Raw genomic sequence first — 21,440 nt, 5'->3', positions numbered from 1 at the left:
TTGTTTCATTTTACTTCGCGGTTAAAAGAATCGTTACAAGGACTCAGTATGGTGGCCTAGTGGCTAAAGTCTTCACCCCTATGGGCACTGGTTCTAATCTTGGCAGCCTCAACTCCCTTCTAGCTCCCTGCTTGTGGCCTGAGAAAGCAATCGAAGATGGCCCAAAGCCTTGGGATCCTGCACCACATGGGAAACCTGGAGGAGGTTCCTAGCTCCTGGTTTCAGATCGGCTCAACACTGGCCATTGTGGTCACTTGGGGAGTGAATCATAGGAAGGAAGATCTTTTTCTCTGTCTCTCTTCCTCTCTGAATATCTGACTTTACAATAAAAAATAAATAAAAATCTTAAAAAAAAAGAATGGAAAAATAATGCTTATAAAAACAATTCTAACAAACATTATTATTAGTTTACTTTGAAAAAAAATATTTTAAGCAAACCATTACTCATTCAAACCTGATTGAAGGCAGGAACTCCACAGTTGGCAGCACATGTGGTTACTTAGTGACAAGTTGTTTACTTAGACCCCAAACCAATTTTCACTAAACCTGAACTAATGTTAATTAAAATATCAAGAGTGTAAAATTAAAAAGAAAATTCATAAGTGAAATGAATTTATAAGGGCATATATAATAGATTCTTTATTAAATCTAATAGTCAGTCATATACTAATTACCATCACCTTCATCTAGTACTGATTCAATTATTTTTTGTTATTTGGGTACAGAGCAATGAAAAGGATCAGGGCAACTCAGCCTTTCTACGAACAGAGGACTTGTACAAGAAACTTATTTCTATCTTTTTAAACTGGTTTTTCCCCCTAAATGTAAGTGCCAATATAAGGTAGACATTTTAAGCCATTTTTCTTTGGAGATTCACATTTGTCTCCTTTTAGCAGATGCCCCATATACTTTCTGCTTTCCATGGTGAGAAACCAAAATGTGTCATTTTATGTGTTATAACAGTTTGTGGCTGCACAGTATATAATCTCTTTGTATCTCCATAATTGCCATCTGTTCCAAGATATTATCAAGCCATTTTTTAAGGAAAACATTACATATATTAGAGTAAGCTCCAGGACAAAAGTGGGCACATAACAGGATGCTTGGTGGCAATGTGGCTCAATTCTACTATTGTATGCTTTTAGGTGTGTGCCAATGCCTTACATTGCTAAAGCAGCTTTTACTATAACATGATTGATCAGTTTGAGGTGCTATACCAGTTAGAGGAGTCATTTCACACTTGCAGAAAAACAACACCACCACCACCCTCAGGAGAATTCTGTGAAATATCAGAGGTGATCAGGTGTCCATACAACGGGGTGAGGCAGCAATGAGGTGACCAGAGACATTCTGTTGGGCCTTGCCACACAGCCAGAAACTCCTCGTAGCCTTGCTAACTGAAATGCTGTGCTCGTCATACCCCCGTTCCATCCGTCCCAACTGCATGGCTTCCTGCAGGATCCCAGGTAATTTATCTAAGAACTATTCATTCAGGACTCAGTACGGAAACCTGTTTGCTAATATTGTTCAGCTTTTGTACATAGGGATATGACATATATTAACTTTCATGTGAAACTAATCTTAGTGACTTAAAGGTTTCATTTTAAATTAAATGATATATTCTAATAATATAGGTATTTAAGCTTGTAAGCATGTTCATTTGGTGTCAAAAGAAATATAGAATATTTTTAACACACCTAATGAAAATAGTTTATTCATATTTAACACTAACTTAAATTATTTGAGTTCCAAAGACGAAGAAAGATTAGGATTATTCATCCTGAAATATGAATTAAGAGCATTGTATGGAACTACATATTTTGACAAGAATTTCTACTAGAACATAAAATTGAATTTGCAACTCAAAGATGTTAAAGATACAACATATAATTATAGGCTTCAGAACAATAAAACTTCTGGAATGCTAAATATAACATCAGTTAGTATCTTTGATTTGGAAATATTTGGGAGGCATTGTGGTGCACCATGGTAATCTATTGCTTGGTGCATCTGCATCCAAGATTATAGGCTAGCTAGTATCCAGGCTGCTCTGCTTCTTACACGGTTCCTTGTGAATGCAACTGGTAAGACAAAGTGCATGGTTCACAATGTGTTGGCTCTGCCCATACATGTGGGAGACATGTGATAAGTTCCTCGCTATTCCTTTCGCCTTGGGTGTTATGACTATTTAGAGAGTGAACCAACAGTTAAAGTCTATTTTCTTCTCTCTCCCAATCTGCTCTCTCTTTCAAATAAATCAATAAATTAACATTCTGAAAAACAGGGAGAAGTACTAAAGGCTAGTAATTTACTTTTCTTTCACAATACATTACAGTACTTAAGGAAGATTTATTGAAGTATTAATAGCAATGACATTAGACCACAGAATGACCTCTTAAATATTTACAAGCTTTTATTACTGAAGATTCCATTTTCAGTTGTAGTAATAAAAGGGGAAATTATTTTATTCTTGGCAGAATCCATAAATGTTAAATAAAGAGACAATGTCTTCGACTAATCAGCTGCAAGTGTAATCTGGGTGCTCAGACTTAGGCATGTCTTTGCCTACTGAGCTTCTTCAAGGTATTGCATAAAGTAACAAATTAAGAATACACATGGTTGGAAAGTGTCCATTCATTTTTAAATCTGCATAATGATTACTGCATAGGTTTTATGCTGCCATTATCTTGAAGCATCTCTATTAATTAGCTTCAAAAAGAAATAATTAATTTTTGATAATGATGCATATTCTCAAATATAAATTACCTTTGTTAACTGTATCCCTTTTTAACTGAGATGCACTTCAGTTTTTCTCATAATTAAAGTTTTAATTTTAACATTTATCATATTCCAAGAATCACTATTTCTCCAGAGACATTTCTTCAGGGACATAGTATGACTATCATGTTACAATGCCATGTGCTTCATTTCCTATATTTTTTCTACCACTCATACTTGTTACTGAGTTCACTGAAATATAGCATGTTATTCCAAAACCATGAGGCACATTATGTAAGATCACAGATTTAGGAATGTAATGTGCAATGGCTCTCTTGGCAGTTGAAGAAATTTAGTCCACTGAATGGTATTATTACAGATGAAAACAATGTATGGAGGGCCTGACGAAATGGTTCAATGACTAAATCTTCACAATGCGGGCACCACAGTCCAATATTGGCAACAGTTTATATTCCCACTGTTCCATTCCATTCCAGCTCCTTGTCTATGGCTTGGGAAAGCAGGGAAGGATGGCCTAGTATTTTGGGAACCTATACCCATGTGGGAGACCTGGAACAGACTCCTGGCACCTATCTTTTGGGGAGTGATGGAAAATCTGTATTTCCTTCTGTCCAAAAATCTGATATGCCTTTTTAAAAGGCAATGCATATATTGGACTTAGACATGACCTACAGTTTTCTAAACCTTACGAAGTCATACACATACCTGAAACAAAAGGTCTAGTGGGTTGGCAACACTGTGTTTAAAAGAAACATACAAATCATTTTTTTTTAAATTTTTATGAAATACTTCAAGATATCACCAGAATTGTGTGTTACTGATTCAGTGTGACACACAAAAGTACACTTAAAAGAAAACATAGCTTGTTGGGGGAATTTTTAGTGAAAAACAAAATGAAGGAGTTACACAAAATTAGAAAGGAAAGAAAAGATTTCTGTCACTCTGGAGTATAAACCGGTTTTAGTTTAAAAAGTATGGATAGTGAAAATCATTTTTATCTCAAACATTTAAGCATAATGGTTTATTAATGAGAAATTCTTTATACTATGCATATAGATTTCTTGTATCGGCTTTCAAGGTCATGTTCTACTGAGAGATTTGTCTTAGATCCGTAGTGAGTACTGCCTTGTGAAAAATCCAGATTAAAACAGTGTTTTGGATTTTTTTTTTTTTGTAAAATTCACAGAATAAAATTCCTAGTGAGGCGTCACTGACTATGACAATCAGAATGGTTGTCATTTTTACTTGGGCATAGAGAGTATCTGTGATGAGCTATTTTCAATTCACGTCTTTAATACTTGAGGAGTTGAGTGCAATGTCCCTGACAGCTGAAAATATAAATCTTACAGACCTTAGAAATACTTGCGGAGCTACAGCTAGAAGTATGCATGCTGTTTATTCATTGTGAAAAAATTTTTATAAGGGTTGATGTTTTAGTACCTGTAGCTGAAGGATGGTTGAATAGGGAAAATGCTGATTTTGATCACAAGAAAATACTACAAGAATGGGTGATGAATTTCACTCCTAGAAAACACTCAGCGATAGGTTATAATAATAATACAAAAAATCTGCAGAAAGGAGTACAGAAAGGAGGGATGCTGTGGAACACGGAAGATGGTACAATCATACAAAATTGAGTTGGTAACCACCACTACTAATTCCTGCAGCTGCTGTCTGGGGTGTGTGTCATCTTTTTTGGAGGTGAGAAAGCAGAAAGCTACCCATGCTGCTGGTGACATTGAGGGAGAACCATGAATCCAACCTGAAGTGCAACTGAGGGGCAGTTTCCATACCAAATCCCATTTAGAAACAACCCACTGCGTTGTCATCTTCGGAGGCCGAGTACTCTGAGGTCACCCACCCCCAACCGGAGCTTCCGCAGGGGATGGAAGAAGTCCAAACACTACCGCGCAGAAACCAACATCATCGGAAAGACAACCAGAAGCCCTGAGTGGTCCGCAGAAACAGAAGAACAATAAACGTCCTTTGGGACCAGGGAGGAGAACTTTCTCTGGTCCGAGCCTGGCTCCACCTCTGGACCCCCCGCCCTCCCTCTAAAACCCCTCACAGCAAACAAACAATCATACAAACTAAAAAAAACCCTAAAATAAATAGACAAACAACAGAAAGTAGAGCTTGAAATCTGACAGGAAAGAACTGGCTTGGATTGGCTCATGCCTCGCTGGGTGGGACACAAAGATTAGTCACTCCTCACCATGGTGTTGAGGATTTTCCTGCACACCCCCCCAAAAAAAATGTTCTGCACCTTAAATGTCGACAAATATCTGGTTAGAGTTACAAGCCAGTCTAGATTATCCTAAAATCTGCCAAGATCAGCAAAATTATACTTCAACACAACAAATGGCTAAATACTAAAATGAAATAGACACGAGACAGCTGAATGGTACCTTACAGCCATTTTAAGGTATATAGCAGCCGGTCCTGAATATAAACTAAAATTGAAATGTCAATGAGCTAATCATAGGTTGTGGTTAGCACTTGCTTTTTTTTTTTTTTCTTAACATACTGGTTACTCAAAACCATGTCAATTCCATAATATTGCAAATTGCTGTTGATGTTATATTGGGACTCTTAATTGACTGGGATGATATTCTACCAGCTCTAACTTCGGACCAGAAATGGTCTCCCCAAGAAACTGTTCAACCCATCTGGACAATAAGTAGCTGGACTCTATGCTTGGTATATGTTTGCAATGAAAGAATCTTGATTGAATTTGAACTGTAATACTGCATCAAGGTGGAGGAATCCACCAGGGGGGTAGGGGAGGGGGAGAGGGAGGGATGGGGGCATTCCCAGGGCCTATGAAACTGTCACATAATGCAAAATAATTAATAAAAAAAAAGAAACAACTCACTGCTTCTCCCCACCAAACTGCTATGAACATTGTGGAGCAAGCACCATCACAAAGGCAAATAGAAGCTGCTCTGACTCATGTGTTGTCAGAGAACTTATTAGTGTGATAAACCCATAGTACATAAAGAATTTGAGTCTATCCTGGAGGATTGGAGGGGTACAGGGTACCTAATTAGGTCAGTGAGGGCATGCTGCCCCCCTGCCTCTTGTTCTATTGAAGTGTCAGGACTTAATTTGCCAAGGTAGAGCATCAGCTGGCATATGCTGGGCAAGCAGCTGGCTATGAATGGCACGACTCCCTCTATGAGCTGGCTTGTAGGGCTGAGAGCAGATTTCCTGCTCACTGTGACTGTGGGATTTCTGTGCGCTGTGACTATGGGAGTCCTATAACCACACTAGTGCTTGGGTATGGTTGGGTCTTTGGGAAGTTTCATGGTGTAGTTTCAGAGGTTCAGTGTTCACTGAGTGCTGGAGAGGGTCACTGTGCAGAGCTCTGATCTTACACTGAAGAGCACACAGATACATTGTGGTTCACGTACCTGTGTGCTTGGAATGTGCAGGCACTCTGAGTGTACCATGGGCAGCTAGTTTACCAGCTATGTAGATCATGTCCTACCCACTACTGAAAATAAAGAAGACATGCCAATATGCAAATTGGGTTTCATTCTGCACTCTTAAGCTGTGTGAGGATAGTGTCTGGAGATCCTCACTGAACACAACAACCTTCGAGTATCTGCTGAACATTTGTCAAAGGAAACAAGGAGAAAAAGTGGTATTAAGAAAGACATCTTCCTTTAGACCCCAGGAAAATAGGCCATGAAGCTCAGAACAAACTATTATAATTAAATCAAGTTAAGAAGCTTCCATCCAGCAAGGAAAAACTTGACAAAGAGCTAACCTACATAATGGGAAAAAAAATGTTCAGAAAAAAAATCTCTTAAAATACTGAAATCCAATATAAATAAGAGCTCAAGAAAATCAACAGCAAAATAAATAATCCATTAAAAAGCTAGTTAAGGTTCTGTACAGGCATGTTTTGAAAGATGAAATAGAAATGGCCAACAGACACATGAGAAAATGCCCAACATTACCAGGCATAAGGGAAATGCCAATGAAAACAACCATGCGATTTCTCCTAGCAAAACAAACAAAACAAACAAAGGAACTACATTCTGGCAATGATATGCAGAAAAAAAACTATAATAATACACTGTTGGTGAGAATGCAAAAAATTAGAAACTATTACATGGCCCTGCAGGATAGTCTAGCGGCTAAACTCCTCACCTTGCACACGCCAGGATCCCATATACTCGCCAGTTCTAATCCTGGCACCCCGCTTTCCATCTAGCTCCCTGCCTGAGGTCTGGGAAAGCAGTTGGGAATGGTCCAAAGCCTTGGGACCCTGCACCCTTGTGGGAGACCCAGAAGATGCTCTGGGCTCTGGTTGTTGACTTCTTGGGCAGTGAATCAGCTGAAGGAAGATCTTCCTCTCTGTCTCTACTCCTCTCTCTGTATCTGACTTTCCAATAATAATAAAATAAATCTTTAAAAACATATTGCAGATGTAGAATTTGATTCAGACATTCAACTGCTACAACTATGCCCTAAGAAAATCAAAACAGCAGATGAGGTATCTACAACTCTATGCTCACAGCAGTCCAATTCACAATATCTAAAATAGGGAACAAACCCAGATATACGTGAATTGGTGCCAAGATACAGAAGTTTCAGTTTATGTACATGATGCTTTATTACTAACCATTAAAAAGGGAGAAAATAGGCAGAGGAGGAGGGAGATCTAGCAAGATAGCCTAATGGCTAAATCCTCTCCTTGCATCTGCCAAGGTATCATACAGACACCTGTTCATATCCAGACTGCTCCACTTCCCATCCAGCTCCCTGCTTATGGCCTGGGATGGCGGTGGAGGATGGCCTAAAGCCCTGGGACCCTGTACCCTTTGGGGGAACCCAGAAGAAATTCCCGGTTCCTGGCCTCGGATTTGTTCAGCTCAGTTTCTGCTGTTGCAGCCACTTGAGGAATGAATAAGGGGACAGAAGATCTTCCTCGCAGTTTTTGCTTCTCCCTGTGTATCTGCCTTTCTAGCAAAATAAAATAAATAAAATAAAATAAACATTATAAACAAAAACTGTGGTTTCTTTGTGCCCTCACGACCCCCTCCCCCCCAAAAAACCCTACAGTTGAAAAACCTACAGTTGAAAAACATTCTTAGTGAAATCAAAAAGTCCCAAAAGGCACATACACTATTTCTGGTGTCTGCTAAATATGATGTAAAATGCAAAACATGTAATATTTATCAGCAAAATTGATATTTTGACAAACTATTGTTTATAAAAGTTATCTATGGAACAGTGGTTTTTCTATGTATTATTTGTTGACTTAGTTATTTAATATAATGATAAACATACCACTCTAAAGCAAATTGAAATTATATGATTATAAAGATCGAAAACAAAATAAGGAAAAATGTGTGACAGCAGCTGGGAGACATGCAGGAACTATCATTTTGCTGTTATATCTTTATGTGAATACATGAAGTTTATCTTATTTGTGTTATGTAAAACAACAAATTTAAAAATAGCAAGCATGTAAATCACAAATTTTTTAAAAGTTAAAAAATAAGTAATTTTTAAAAAATTTAATTTATTGTAAAGTCAGATATACAGAGAGGAGGAGAGACAGAGAGGAAGATCTTCCGTCTGATGATTCACTCCCCAAGTGACCTCAACGGCCAGTGCTGCAGCAATCTGAAGCCTGGATCATTTTCCGAGTTTCCCATGCAGGTACAGGGTCTCAAGGCTTTGGGCTGTCCTTGACTGTTTTCCCAGGCCACAAGCAGGGAGCTGGATGGGAAGTAGGGCTTCAGGGATCAGAATCCAGTGTCCATACGGGATCTTGGTGCATGCATGGCGAGGAATTTAGCTGCTAGGTCACTGCACTGGGCCCAAATATAAGTAGTCTTACTCTTGGATTGCATGAGCACATGTACTTCCATTTAAGTTTGAAAGGCTGAATTAAAATTAAAAATGTTGCATTGATTTGAAAATACAAATTACATTCTATTCTATTCTATTCTATTCTATTCTATTCTATTCTATTTACTAATCACAAAAATAATGTTTTGGGATAATAAAAGTGATTTCTTTGGGAATACTGACATCTGTAACTCTAGTATGGTCAGTGTAATGCTAGATAAAAATGAAGTTTACATAGTTATAAATATAAACAAGGTAATTTTTTATTTTTTAAAATTTTAAATGATAGCATTTATTGTAAAAGACTCATAATTGTCTTAATTGCTGTCCTGATAAGAACTGTAATTTTTTCCAGCCACCAATTAAAACAATATTCTGTAGAATAAGATAACTTACAAAAGGTATATGTAAGCTTTAATTCACTCACTGGCAACTCCTATTACTGTCTAAATGTTTATATTCTTAATAATATGGTATTATATTTAAATATTTGTTAATTTAAAAAGATGCTACAAAGTATCTCTTAGAGTATGTAATGTCTAGTCCATCATTATTTAATAAGATGAATTTTTTTTCACATAGCATAGCTTAGAGAGTTGGACTTTTGCAACCACATGCACTGTGAATTGAGTTTTTGATTAAAAATATGCTTCCCATAAAATTATTATTGCAGAAAGTATTATTGGTTATCTGTGGCAACTGAAAGGCTATCCTATATTCTTGAACTAATAAAACAGTCTTAATACAAGCCTCTGGGCATTAAAACACACAAACATGAAATCCTATTTGCTTAAAGTAGTGATGGGAGTAAAAGACATTGAAAGGATTCAATTATCTGCCCTCTCAATTCCCTGTCTCTGATCCTAGCACAATCACTTTTTATAATCTGTAAGGTCATAGTCAAGAAAATATGTGAAAGCCATCATAATCTGTTTTTGGTAAACATTTGTATGTTATTTCATTTTCTATCATTCAGTGAAGAAAAAGATCCCATTATTTAACCGATCATGGCTTGAGTTTTCAGTTATCCACGGCAGTCTCTCCCATAGGTGGTTTGGATCCAGCTGTACACACCAGAATGGGCTCCACTGGATTGCTCCTCACGGATCCTCTTACTGAAAGCAAGTATGTCAGAAATGTTATCAGCTATATATGTTTATAAGATGGTCCCTGGCAATGATGAATAAGAGGTGACATTTGAAAATAGACTAAGTGAAAACTCATCTAGTCAGAATTATATCTGATTTTATTTTACACTTTCAGAAGCTCTTTTTCCATACTGTTCCCTTTGCTTTGCTTCAAATATTAAAAAATTACATCCATTTCTCTTTAACTGTCATACATTTGAAATGGCAATTCATTATTTCATTATTGTCATTGATAAATCTAATTATTCAGTTTTACAAATTTTGCATTATAATTTGTGGACAGAATATCTATAAAGAAAAATTAAAAGTGAAGATTATGTAAATCTTTTTCTGGTACAAGCATTTAATGAAATGCCCAATATAATTTACTTGACAAATGTGTGCTTATATACTAAATGACATCTTAAGAAATTTCTTGAATTTTCACATATGATTCATTTGTCGTAAAACCACGTAATATCTTCCCAATGATTCGAGTTTGGCAAATGAATGCAGGCATTTAGTTTAAATCACTCTAAAAGAAAGATAGTTTTGAATTTGTATTTACAATTGACATTCTTGGTATATCATCTTCATCTCTTTTATCGTTGCACCATTTACATGGAATCCACCAAAAATTAAATAACTAGTAACACCACTTATAATCCTTATGGAAAGCACACATTTATATAATATTTTAATATAATAACAATACATATGTAAATATTGGATTACAATTATACTAATAAGCACTGTCCTAGTTTACTGTCTGAATAAAATGATAATGTCTTTGTTAAAGAAAAGTTGTGACCACCAAGGAGAATGTGGTTTGACAGACATTTCCCTGCTGACTAGTGATGTCTAACCCTTTTTTCCATCATATTACTGTTTAGCATTATGCCATGGCTTCCTTGCAAAAACGTCTATTTGGCTTCTTTGTGTATATTTGACATAATGTTCTTGTGACTGTGTTGTAATAGTGATTATTTCCTTCCTTCCTATGGATGAATCTGAAGCAATAGTGTACACTAAGCACATGACATTGAGCGAGAGGAGAAACCATGAAGCTTGAGTACCAAGAAGCTTTCTTAACAAGTTGGGGTTCCTGGTTTTTCACTTGTTCAGAATTTAGAAACCTCTTAAAGGCTCCGCTGAATTTCTCAGAAAAGGAATTGGACCTTCTGTTGCCGTTGAGTCAGCATCACCACAGTAGGAACAAAGGTTTTGGCACGCCTGCCATCTTGCTGATAGGACAGCACTGCAATGAGTTTTGATAACACAGCAAGGGGCTAAGTAATGCTTATGTTTGGAAGCATATATCAAATGAATGGTTTTTACACCAAGGCATCGAGGTTATTAGTGTGTTCAAACACTAGGATGATTTTTTTTAAATTTACAATAAAAAATTAATGCATTAAACTAGCAATTAATTTATCTCACAACCCATGTTTGAAATCACAGGCCACATCATTTTGAGATTATATACACAAAACAACAGTCTTCAGTTCCCAAAGGACAATTAGATTGAACATCACAAGAAGCAGGAATACAGATCATACATTAGTTATCATCAGTTGGTCCAAAATGGATGGGACTCGGCCATAACATTCAAATCATCTATATTTTTCCTTCTAATTCAGGACCAATGAGATGAAACCAAATGTAACCATCTATCTAATCAGATAATATATCCTGCTATTAGTTGGCTGACCACAAAAGCTCTCAAGACCATGAATTCCAACCAGAATATGTCTGAAGACTTTGATCTTCCACAGTAAAACATACTGAGATATTTTAATCTACCACACACATGCTAGCCACAACAAAGTTTGAGTAGATATTGCTTTTATGTTTGGGTCATCTTCATTTTCTACACAAAATATATTTAAAAAGATATGAATGTAATTATGTTTCAACAGGGTCATGGAAATGATGGTTTGAAATCCATGCATATAACATGTCTTTAAGAAGTCTACGCATTGCTTACTAGAAAAAAAGTGATGGGCATTCTGTCTCTTCCACTGTTTCTATAATTCTAATTTTGAAATAAATAAATCTCTAAAACAGCAAAAAAATTCCCACTTTTTTTGACACTTTCAAATCCATGCTCCCCTAACGCTGAACTTTAATTTCTTTCAGGAGTTGGTGAGATAAACATTGTTTCATTTCCATCATAAATGTTATTTCAAGAATAAAGATTCTAACACCTTACAGTATCTCATCACATACAAAATTCCTTTATGCTTTTTGACAGAACACCTGCAGTGGTAGAGTGCCAGGGTGTTACATCCTGTTTAAGGTCTGCATCTAAGCTCTCAGCAGTTTATCATGTCCCAGAATATATACTTCCTTTGGTTTACGTATTTTCAAAGATTAAATTTGATTTTTTTGCCTGGGGTATTTTCTGACTGAGCCATGTAAAAACGGAAATTGTAGAAATATTTTCTTTTCAGACTTGCAAAGAATTTTTTCTGCATTTTATGCCAGTTTGTACTGTACATTTAGAATGAATGCATTTCTCAGTGTAAGTTACAAAATTTAGGTTTGTATTTACACCAGCATTTAACATTCAGATTTTTTTTTTTCTCAATAAATGACCTACTTCTGATTTTCTTTTATATTGGTTAAAAAAGATTTATTTCTAATTTTCTTTTGTTTTGGTTGAAAAAGATTTCTCTTTCCAATAGAGTGTCAATTTATGTTCTTGATACAATTTGTATAATTTACCACGGATACAACAGAAAATTACAATTATTATTCAACTTAGAAATTACAATTTTATTCAACTTAGAAAAAACCTTTGCTAAATCCAAATTACTCTTAATTATCCCTTGCTATTTATGTTTTTTTGATAGTTCATTGGTCTTACACTAAATCATTTCCTGTGTTCTGAGCAAGCATTCATGCATTGGTTTACACCAGTTTCTCTGTACTCATTCCTGGTAACTTCATATGTAGCATACGTTTCTGGAAAACATTGGCCTCTCATGCTGAACCTCAGTAGAGAATGAATAAAAATAAATTAAAATAAAGAAACCATGACAGAAAAAAATGACTTAAACATTTGTAGGCATTATTATATATTTGCTCATTTGCATTCATTTAATTAAGCTATGAATTAGAGTCCCATAATGAGTAAAGTGTCAGTTAAAAGGATTAGAGAAAATAAAATTAAAATTTAGATATTTGTTTCTTTATTATCCAATAGACAAAATGAAAATGGAATGTTTCTTTTGATTGAAAAAAACGTCTGGAAATTATATGAAGCCAAATTTAGTGGCACCATATTTAAAAGCAAAGGAAAATCAGAGGGTTTAATAGAAAATTAATTGATCATTGGTTCATATTTTTAAGATTATTTAACAGGTCATATATTTTAGCTATATGTGCATTGTAGCACATGAATGCAACACTGCCTATTTAAAAATCTTGGCAGTTCCTTTGTCTATAAAGATCAGAGAATACATTAATTCATTGTTGACATCATGAATTACAAAAATATTAAAAATAATTTTATATGCACACGTGTATTATAAAGATTAAATTATTAAACAAAATAACTCTTCTACCACATAGATTTATTTAATCCTTTAATATTCTGAAAATAAAATTGGAAAATTAATTGAATTGACAATTATAATAATTTGTTGGCAACACAAAAAACTGAAGCTAAAAGTAAATGATAGTGCAATGTATTTATAATCTTTGTTGTCCGATTTTATTGAAAATAAAAGCAATATATTTAATTCTGACAAATACACCCTATTCAGTTATAGGGTGTAAGTTTAACCTTTGATTATTTTATGACACTTGAAACTAGTTGTAAAACAAAACATTAATCTATGTCTTATTAATTTATCTTTTTTTAAAAAAAAAATTAATTGAGGAAAAGGTAGAGAGACAGAACAGAGCTCCCACATGCCAGATGACTTTATATTGATTTCAAATGCAGAGAATGGGCCTTGTTCAGATTGAGCTGCGTGATATGTGCCTCCTTTATGTGTGGCCCCAACAAAAGAATTGCTTTTTATCTTTAAGAGTAACAGATAAATGAATGTATATAAAATCTGAAAAACTTAAACTATAAATACACATCACTGTAGTGTATCATTTCTATTATTTAACATTGATGATTAATAGTTTATTTTTCAAATGTATACATTTTAATATTTCAGGTTACTTTTATCCTGCATATTTTAAGAACACTAATGCTCCCATTAGGTACCGCATATGACACCATTCTCTCATATATGAGCAAAAACTCTGACTTGAAACTTCATCATGGTGTAAAATGAATTTATAAAATATTTACCTTGACAATTCAGTGTTTTCTTTTTAAAAAGTATTTTGGCTTCTCAAATCTCTAAATAGGGAAACTACTTAAAAATGTCCACCTGGGGAGGCTAGGGGAATAAAACTAGAGAGGAGAAATACTGAGTGTGTGTGTGTGTGTGAGAAAGAGAGAGGGAGAGAGAAACAGAGAAGCAGAAAGACATCTTGTACCTGTTGGTTCATTTAATGGCCACAAAAGCCAGGTCTGTGCCAGGCTGAAGCTAGGTTAAAGAAACAACATTATTGACTCCCAACTTGGTGGCAAGGGCCCAAGGGCTTGGTGCATCTTCTGAATTCCCCAGTACATTGGCAGGGAGCTGGATCAGCTGTGGAGCAAGCAGGACTCACACTGGGGTGTGGAATGTCTGTCTACATAGCAAACTCAGGTTTAATGTACCATGCAAACCTCAGCATGTGACAATTCAAAATCTTAGGACAGAAAAAAAGGAAAACAAAACCTTTTAGTTTTTAAGTGTGTTTATTAATTCTAGTCAATGTATTTAAGTGAATCTGTAAAATATTTTTTTTTCTGTATTTCTACCAAGGTATTATTTAGCTTGATATGTTTCTCCTTCAATTTTACTAGTTAATTATTTAAAACTGAAAGAAATAATAAATTTGACAAGCCACATAATTGACTCTCATTTTGATAATTACTCCTATTATGGGCAAATCAACTGCTTTAGCAATTCTTTGTTTCTTTAATAGAAACAGTGTCTTTTGTACACATTTTAATGGCAGGGTATCAAACAGTGTAAATTACTATTTTTGACAATACTTTAAAAAAATTAACTAAGATCCAAATATTACTCTGATTTCACGAGCTTTTGCACTACTATTTTTTTTTGTCTGTCCCATTTCAGACCACCATCATGCATTTAGTTGTCATATTCCTCTGGTCTTCAGGGTTTCATGATCTTTTTCCACATGCTTTGTTCGAGGTGGTTCTCTTTCATTTATTCTCCTAATCAGTCTGTGCTCTTGGTTTTAAAATTTTCAGCTGGGCTCATCACACCACGTTAAAAGCTACAAGGTATCCACAGAACTATTGGTAAGGGTTATGGCAACATTTATCAAGATTTCCAGATCTGTCTTTGAAGTTACTGTCTTCCTCATCTGTACTCTGAGGGAAAGAAAGTGAGTCACCAAGTCTAGATAGTTTAATAAAGAAAAGTTATTTTCTACTGTATAAATAATATCAAAAGTGATTCTGTTTTCTTCTAGCTATTAATTTAATCCTTTATCAATCTCAATGTAATCAATTTTTACTTATGCTTTGATTATGACATAATAATACATCTTTTTTTGGCTCTAATTGTCTCAGTTTGGGTCATTAGGAATTGTTTAAGGTTGTCTATGATATTCCTTGACATAATTTTATTGTTTTAGTTTCTGATTGCCCCATAGCAATCTGGTACTGCAAAGATTACCCTCCCCTTTTTATTTTCTGGCTTGTTTTTCATTCCATTTCTCATACATGACTACTTCCAGTAAGGAAAGAATGTATTTCAGATGGTAATATGGGTTCAAGTTGTGCTTGCTGTTATTGGCATGGCATTGATGCAAGTTCTTCTCAGCAAAAAGGCGATACATTTATGTGAACTAAGCTGTGTATGAATGCATATGTAAAACTGGTTTTGTATCTCTTCATGTGCTTATATCAAGCCAAGAATAAATTCATACTCTGCAAAATTCTGTATATGCCAACTTCTCCTTGTTGCTTTTCTTTAACTACTGTTTCATCAGTGCAAATCATATCTCTTCTCCTAAAGAAAGAAAGGCAGGCTGAGCTAACTGATGATATCCACTGGTGCATGCATAAACTGGAATGAATGCAGCCTGGTCAGTTTCTGCAGCAACATCAGCTAGCAGGTGCTGGGGCTGGGGGCAAATCCTGTCAGACTAGACTGCATAATCACCTGTGGAGTGCAAGATTTGGAGCTGGGAGTGAGCCTTGTAGGAAAATTGAGGGCATTCCTCCACTGGGATGTAGCTCCCACTAGTGAGCATGGGAACCAGGGCTGGGGTCGGGCCTGGCTGTACAGGCAATGGCACTTGTTGACATGATTTTGGCCTAGATAGTGGGGTTGGTCAAGCCACGCTAAGCTCTAACTCCTATTGACTTATATGAGACTAATGGGATGCAGGACTGACTGGACCAGTCCACTGCACACACCAACATGCTCAGTAACCAGGAATAGGGGACGGTCTGGTAGAGGTTACTAGGGTCAACCCAACTAGACTGTAGATCCAGCTAGTGTGTGTGAGGGACAAGTGTGTGGTGGGAAGTGTTGGGCTTGGCCGCAGCATCCACTGGTTTGTGCATCAGATGGGTCTGGGGACAGAACAAACCAGACAACTGCAACCACTAGCGTCCGTGTAGACTGATGTGTGTGATAGAGTGAGCCAGACCCTGTACCACCTGGCACACAGAGGAGTCAGGTCTGTGTGTGTTTACCTCTGGTGAGGAGTTTTTGGGGACCCTTAACTGGACCACTGGACTCAGAACTCCAAACACAGGGAAAATTTCAGGATCTGTTGACCGACCATGGAGTAAATGTGTCAGAACTGGGTCTCCCCTGTTGTTGAAGCTTGTGTAGTGAATGGCATGCCAAGATGCACATGGGGGACATTATAATCAATTTATTGAAGCCTACAGAGAATATCTTGTACCATGGAAGGTAGAACAAATTGGACAACTCTTCCAGCCAAGTTTTGACAGTGAATGTCTGGGCAAGTGGAGACTCTAAGGTGAACTAGACAATGGAGCTTATAAGGATTTCCCCAACCTTAGAGCAACAAATCAACAGCATCTCAGAACTATCAAAACCATTTAAGCAGTACCCTCGGAATGACCCTGGGATCACATCGGGTGATGTCTCCCATCCACGGGGAATGATGTGGCTGGGCTGCTGTAAGGGCTCTGTCCTTCCTCTCTGCTTTTCCCAGATACAGGAAGGAAAAGGAAAAAGAAGATTGGAGGCAGTTTTCTCATCCACTTTCCCGCATTCCTCGACCCTTCCCACCCTAAGCAGTGATCCACATGGGCATTCATCCTTCTTAACTCTACAAACATCACCAAAAAATAAGGTAAATGTATTATGAAAAAGGCATATTTACAAACTTGCTTGAGCAGATATGGATGTAAAGCATTCCTACATAATTTGTATAGCAGAAACTAACATACCAACTTCAGCATACTGTTTATGTAAAGCTCACTTTTCATTTAGTCTTACAGATTCTAGTCAAAACAATTACTTTTCCAATATTATTTACATGGGTTCTTTTTGCTCCTCTTCATTTTCAGTGTAATTTCTTAATATAATTGTCATATAGTTGTTGATTTATCAAAGTCTACATCCAGTCCTGCATTCTCCTAAGCTGGTTGTATTTGCTCTTGCTTACAAGTTGAAGTTCAGTATTTTTGATGTACAATTCTATGAATTTTGCAAATGTAAAAAGCCATATATTTACCACTACAGGTCTTTAGAGAAAATTCTTCCAATCTCAAACTTCTGTTGATCTGTTTATAACAAATCAAGCTGATGAACATTACTCTCTATCCAGTTTCTAGAACTGATTTGAGAAACATTTAGCCTACCTAATTCATCCTATTAAAAATGGTTTAATTTTTTAAATCATTTTATTTTTTGATTAACTTATGGTTTAAATTTCAAAACATTTAAATTATGGCATAAAAGTAGCTGACGTGAACAGTCACTCCACAATCTTTCTCCCTGTAGCCACTACCAACCAACAGACAACCTTCTGTACGTAAGGAATCAGATATATTTGGACAACAATATGCTGCATATTTACCATTTTATCATATTTTACTAATGTTTTCAGGGTTCCTACATGGCATGTAGCAGTCTCTCATAACAATTTGACTAAATATTTTTCTACTGTATGACTATATCCTATTTTTCTTTGCACTCACTATACTTGAGTAATGCATGGGCTGTTTTTATTTTTAAACAGCTATGAATAAGGATATTAAGACCTAATGTCCAACAATGCTTTCATATTCAAATGTTTAAATTCCACTGGACACACATCTAAAAGCAGAATTGCTGAGAAAGCTTGCCAGTAGGTAGGCTGCATTGATTTGGGATTGCACAGAAATGCATGGGTGTTCAAATTTTTCTGCATTTTTATTAAGATGCAGTTGTCCATGCTGACCACAAAGGAGCACAGTGGAATTTTCTAGATAATGGATATTTTCATAGTGATACTCAGTGGTAATAAATTGAATGCATTTTCCAATATGTAAAATCATTGTACACTGAAGAGATTTTAATCATAATATATGAAACTTATTAATAAACACTTTAAAATCTTATAATGCTAGCTTAAGTAAAAACTAGTTTTGTTAATACAGAAATATCAGCAGGACTAGATTTGACATAATTCGATGCTATGAATGAGTAAATTATTCAGCTTTTTGTGGTAAATGTAAGCTATAGAAGATGATACTTTTATTCAAGGATTATAAATATCCCAGGCTTCCTAAATATTTGCATTTATTTAATATGAATTGACCTAGTGTTATACAGAGCAAATATTTGCATATAAATAAAGGGTAGTGTCTATCACACTTATAATTATGTGCCAACCCACTAATCATAAAGTAATGACAGTGAAGAAATTATGCCATCTACCTTGAACAGTAGAAGTCCTATACATATATTGAAACCTCATATTCTAATCCATAAATATGTATAATTATGTTTGATAAATAGTAATAGAAGGCATTGGCTTCATTGTGCTAACTATGAGACACCACGTCCCATACTTACCAGCCATCTATGTTTCAATACGTTCATTGCATTAGATTTTTCGTACAGAAATTAACCTACAGCATTATTTAACCATTCTTTCCATCTTCTGGTGAGGCACATAAGGTCCTCTGTTGAATTGGGAGGCCAGTTGTCCTGTCTTTTATGTGTGTCCCAGTACATTATCTTTCCTTACAAAGTCAGCAATAGGGTCATCCTAGGGCTATGAAATGTAGTCCGAAGCAAGACCAGTTGTATGTGGTATTCCCTCTGTTGGGGGTCAGATGGAGTAGACTCATCAGGTTGAATCTAACAACCCTTGCCCAGCCACTTGCCAGACCATCCTCTCATGTGTGCTAGTAAGAGCTACAGGCCAGCCCAATGTGGCTTACTCCTCATGTGCCAGTGGAAGCTGCAGGCCAGCCTAACTGGTCTTATCTTAGACTCAATCTCATTTCACCTCAAGGTTCAGCAGCCTAGTTGGAGTGACCCCCAAAAACCCCAACAAGATCCACACTCACCCCAACACCCACGCATGCCTGCACATGCTGGGTCCTGGCCCAGCTCATCCCGAAGACACAGCTCTAACTCGTACAAACTGGTGCTGCAGTATGGTCAGCAGACACTTAAGGACTGCTTCCAGACCTGTCCTCAGCCCTGGTTCTGATGTTTACTGATGGGTACTGTGGTCTGTCCCACCTTGCCCCCTGACTTACACGTAAGACGTATGCAATTGCCCATTCCTGTTCCTAGCTCCCTTCTGGACTGGATTGTGCCACTACCTAGTCAAAAAGACCCCCCTTAGAATCCTAACATAGACCACCCCAACACGTACTTCTAGGTGCTATGACCTAGTTGAGAAGACTCACAGTGTCCCCCTCCAGACCCAGTTTTCCCAAGGGCTAACTGATGCTATTATCTACCCCAGACCCAGCTCACTTGCAGACCAGCAAGTGCTATGACCCAGTTTAGGTACCCCTTAAGCTGCCCAAACAGACCTGCCTGGATCATGGTTCTTGCATGGGTTAATGGGTGATGTGCTCTGCTTTGGTCCACTCCCAGCCCTAATATTCTAGATCAGCTGCAAGTATAACAGATTTGTCCAGGAAGATCCCATAAATCTCCACATTTGCTCACCCTCAAACCCATCTTCCCTGTCTCTGTGGTTATAACAACAAAATCAAGCTTTCTCAGAGTCCCAGTTTCCAGTTCCTAAACTCCTCCTCATATAGTCTTAATCCCAGCTCTCTCTATGGCCTGGCCTGTGGAAGTACCTAACATTTGTTACTAACATCTCAAACAAGTACCCAGTGATACCCATTGTAGACCTAGACCACCAGTGGGCACACTTCGGGTCTGCAGATGTGTCCCCCTATTCTTTCTCCCCCAAACCCACCCAGCTGGCATACTGAAAGAGAAAAGCTCATTTAAGACACATTCATTAAAAATGACAAAGGTGAAGCTGGATATTTAAGATAATCATATTTTTACAAGTGTTTCAATACTTACACTCATTTTTGAACAAATTAGATGTTGCTAATGTCTTGTTGCTATACAAATGTTCAGATTATTGAGCTCTTAAAATTTGATCAACAGACTCATACACACATTTTCTTCTATTCAAATAACTGTAGCTAAAGCAGGAATGCTCAACACAGTTTTATTCAGATATCTAGAGCAATAATGGTCATGTTTTCCTTGCTAAGACGATTTTCACAGCAACATATAGAAGACAGTAAAATGTGTATAAATTAGCTAATTAAAAACACATCTTCAACAGGTCAATTTACACATGTGAAACTAATTCCTATTTGCTATTGCAAAGAAAAATATTTGTGTTAGTGGAAAATGCTCAGTATCTACAGCATGCTTTCCTGTGTTTGTTACTTGATATTTCAGTGTGTCTTTTTTTTAATGAATTCCCCTTTGAAACAATTATATTATCACCATAATCTCTTCTTGAGTTGTTGACATCTTTAATACATGTGTAACTTTGTCAAAGTCATGGTTTTATTCTTTTTCGGAAAGTATCTATTAGTGATATCCTCCCTGGATGCCTCAAAGGGCTCTTACAAGTGAATGTATAGAGTTACCAGAAGCAGAGCCAGAGACAATGGATCAGATGGATCTGAGTTTACTTGGAAAATGTTTATTAGTAAAGGACTGAAGAATAGAGAAGCGAAAAACAAGGGCAAACATTGGTTGTGTATCCAGGGTACATGCATCCCATATGTCAATGCGACGATGATAGCCTGCTGCTCCACTTCCAAGCAAGCATTTCACTAGAGCAGTTTCTTCATGGGAAAACCATGTAGACTTACTGGCTCCTGCTTCCTGACTCTTGACTGGCCTCGCCAGTGCTGTTATGGCTTTATTGAAGAATGAACTAGCATATGGAACTATGTGTCTCACATTCCTTCTTTCACTCTGCTTTTTTCCAAATAAATAAATATTTTAAAATAAGAAGAAAGGTATGTCTAGCCACAAGGGTAGGAATCTGGAAATGCAATACCCTATAAGAGAGTAAGAGAGCAGGTAGAGAATTTAGGGGTTTAATCTTGTTGAAACCCACTGTGGAGTACACTCTGCGGAAGGA

Source organism: Ochotona princeps, chromosome 3 (genome assembly GCF_030435755.1).
Source record: "Ochotona princeps isolate mOchPri1 chromosome 3, mOchPri1.hap1, whole genome shotgun sequence".
NCBI lineage: Eukaryota > Metazoa > Chordata > Mammalia > Lagomorpha > Ochotonidae > Ochotona > Ochotona princeps.
Note: the sequence above shows the minus strand (reverse complement) of the source record.